The sequence below is a fragment of the Echinops telfairi genome, unplaced genomic scaffold (genome assembly GCF_000313985.2).
Source record: "Echinops telfairi isolate 266 unplaced genomic scaffold, ASM31398v2 ScPeMD7_9;HRSCAF=40, whole genome shotgun sequence".
Taxonomy (NCBI): domain Eukaryota; kingdom Metazoa; phylum Chordata; class Mammalia; order Afrosoricida; family Tenrecidae; genus Echinops; species Echinops telfairi.
The window spans coordinates 36,957,791-36,961,824 of NW_022103906.1; positions in this window are offsets into that span (position 1 = coordinate 36,957,791).

Here is a 4,034-nt window from a genome sequence, read left to right on the forward strand (position 1 = left end):
GCGTCTCCCTTCACTCACCCCTCTGCTGCCCGTCCCCCAGAGAGGAGGTTATATGTAGATCCCTGTGATCAATTCCCCCTTTCTACACCCCCTTTCCCTCCTGGTATCGCCACTGTCACCCCTGGTCCTGAGAGGCTTACTTCATTCTTAAGTGATATGCACATCAATTTCATTTTTGAGTTGCTGAAGGAATTGTTATTTTTCCTGAGATACAGATGATGTCCAGGCAAGAAGGGAAAATATGATGGCCGGCACACATGATGGCTCCAAAAGCTTGTGTCTAGAAGAGCCTATATCATATCCATTCGCATTTCACGCACCAAAAAATTATAAAAAAAGAAAAGCATATCACATGACCAAGCTTGATGCCACAGGGTAAAAAGGATTATACATTCATCCTAGTGGACCGCAATTGTTTTTACAATGCCATACTGTATGATATGATGCATACCATAGCCAATTCTGTCCATTGCTCATTTTCTATTTCTGTTTGATATGCCAATTTTTAAGAAACATGTGCTAGAATCTTGCAGTTTGGCGATTTTTTATTGTGATTGTATTCATTTATGTTTATACATTTCACAACAATTTTGCAAAATGTTTTATAATTATATATTCTAGTGAATTATTATGCTCAAAATTATGAAGTACCTTATTTTCTCCTTTAAAAATATTTTCAATGGAAAATCTATTTCTTTTGTAGAGTTACTCAAAACACAAATTCACTGCTATCTAGTCAATTGCAACTCACAATGACTCTGCAGGACAAGGTAGAACTGTTCACGTGTGTTTTTGAGACTGAAAATTTCTATTGGAATAGAAAGCCTCATCTTTCTCCCACAGAGAGGCTGGTAGTTTCGAACTTCTGACCTTGTACTTAACAGCTTGCTTTCATCAGTATATATTATGGAGAAGTAAACTCAATTTTTTGAAGCAACACTGTCTTGGTTCAAATCCTGTCTATGTTAACACTTCTTACTATTTTGTGACCCTGAACAAGGTAACTACTGTCTTTCCTCCACTGATATTGTCTGTGAAATAAGAACATTAATAGATATATTGTCTTAGATTTTCTAGCACCTTTGAGAGGATTAGAATTGTATCTAGCATGTAGTAAGTACTATGTAAGTTTTTCCAGGCTTTCTTTTCTTTTTTCTTTTTAGTTTGCTTTTAGTTTTTTTTTCTTCTTCTTAGTTTGCCTTTGGAAAACAACTCAAGAAAGATATACTTCGGTTTGTTTTGCTTTATTCTGGTCTAAAATCTTAACCAGATTAATTTTGCCTACTCATATTTATTGTGATTGATCATTTGTAACTATTCTTATTATTTTAATCTTTCTATTTAGTATGCATTCTCTTTCTTTTTTTGCATTTCCCTGATTTTTAATATGAAATATTAAATTTATTTTGCCCATTTTCTATCCTTTTAAAAAAGTTGTTTTATATTTATTCAAAGAACTATTTCTAATATTTCAAGCACATCCGAGCTGATATTTTCCTAGAAAATTGTCTTTTTGATCAATATCTGTACTTATACCAGGGACTTTCCTCTTCCATTTTTCAGACTCTAGCTCTTCTCCAATGATGATACAATATGTAGCCTTTGTTCTAGAGTATTTAAAATTCAACACCTTAAAACAACGCTTACTTAAGACTGTAAAACTATACTAATTTTTTCACTATCACTGTTTTGGTTTGCATCTCTTTGATTATTTTTAAGCATATACTATTCTCAGCTTGTTACAGAAAATTCACATAAAGATACCCACATGCATACAAACTACCATTCTTATTAAATCCGACTTTATTTGTGTTCAATCTCTCAGTTTCTTTTGCTTTGAAGTTTCTTCTATTTTCAAACTAGATATATATTCACTTTAAAAACAAAAAGAAAATCTTTATCATCATTTTTAAAGTTCAGTAAGAGGAAGCAATTGTCTTATGTCTTCCCTGTACCATTCTAAAATCACAATTAAATCTAAAACTATTTTAAGAGCAAATGGTGACAAATAGTGGATGAATTTAAAGGCTACTAATCAGAGAAGGAGACACTGCAATTATAAATATATTTATATTAATGCATGAGCTACCAAATCTATTTTTAAAAATTCACTACTGCATTTTCTGTATGCTAATTAATATCTTCAGTGTAGGAGCATAAAAACCTCCCAAACTCCAAACTGACTGCAGTCTAGTTGATTCCCAATCAATGACCCCGCAGGACAGAGTAGAACTCTGTCCCCATGCGTCTCCAAGATTTTAAATCATTAGGAATAGAGAATCTCATCTTTCTCCCAGTCTTTAACAATGAACCAGGCCACAGAAATGACTTTAGTCAAATTTATTTTCATTTATTTCTGATAATTACCATGATATTCATTTATTTTTCTAATCATGACCAATCTGTTGTTGCTGCAGTTCGGTGCCTTCAAGTTGGTTCTGACCCATAATGACCCTTTGCACAGTAGAAAGAAACACTGCCCATTCTAGCAGGATATAAAACCACTGAAAGACAATAACAACCATAAAATGGTAATGATAAAATTGAATGATAATGGAAAGTGTGTTCATAAAACACTGTTGGTCTTTGAGTTAGGCATTACAGTACTAGCCTCAAAGTTAGCTATTCAAACCCACCAGCCACTTCTGACAAGAAAGATTTGGCTACCTCTTCCTATAAGTCGAAGTCTCAGAACCCTATACACTATGAGCTGGAATTTTCTTGATGGCTGTTGGTGTGGTTTGGGGTGGGGATAGAAATGTATCATGGTCTAAAACTTGTCTTTTTAGGTTCAGACCCCATTCTACCAAAATGCTCATTGGTTTCCACCAGTGTTCAGAATTTATCTATCATCAGTTACCCCAACAGTTAAATTATGGTACCAAATTAACTTTTCAGCCATGTTCAAACATACTGACCTGAGTACTTACCCTGAACTTGTCCAAGCATTGCTGTGCTCATGTCTCTGTTAATACTGTTCAGAATTATAGGCATGCGTCCCTCCAATATTTTTGATGGTTCAAATCCTACAAATGATCTAAAGCCCATTAAAAGAAGGTGGTTGTACCCAGGAAGCTTTTTCATTTCCACAAAGAGATATACATTTTGTGGCTTTTCTATTCCAACAGTGTTTCATTTCTTTGAAGACATTTCTTTTCCTTCATCGAATAATGTGATTTGGTGTGATTTTTTTCTTTCTACACCTTTCACACATCCATGCTATCTTCTCCCTTTATTATACACTTCTTAGTAGCCTCAGAACAGCTACTTCATTTGTTGTAGCTCCTGAAAGTGTGGACCCAGCATTTCACACGTCTGTCAAGTTCTTGGTACATTAATGACTTGTACTGGGTGTATATTTTTTATGTGGACACTGGCGACATCTAGCCACTTGACTGCCGGATCAAGAATGAAGGAAGAGTTAACATTTTAATAAATGCTAAATAAATATCAAAATGAGTTTTATCAATATAAGGATGTTCTCATCTGCCATTAGCCATCTTTTCTACAGATGCCTCTACTGGGATTTAATCCACCATATTAATAACAGAGGCTTTGAAAGCAAGCATCTGAAACTAACTCCTAAACAAAAATGCATAATAAATGCAAGGAATGGGAGGAATTGGAGGACAGATTTCACCTTTGGTACAGAGAGAAAAGGTGCTGGGTAGGGGGTTCCACAGAATGTTCTAATTTGTTTACTGGGGCTAAATACAATCTGAGAGCTCAGGATATTTGATGCAACCCATTTATTTTACTGATTAGCTACTTGGCTAAATATTTAGGGAAAAGAAAACCCCTGTTCAATTAGAAAGTTGTATTGAAACACCGGCTTGATTTGTCAAGATGAATCTGAGTTGTTTGTGATCATTGTAAGCCTCGCTAAGGCTTGAGTCCCCTGTCGGAGACACAGATATGATGATACCGAATTTTCACCTGGGTAGAACTACATCTAGAAAATATTAGATCCAAAAGAAATTAAGGAAACTCCTAATTCTATTTTCTAAGCTTTTATTTTATCATTTCAAACTGAA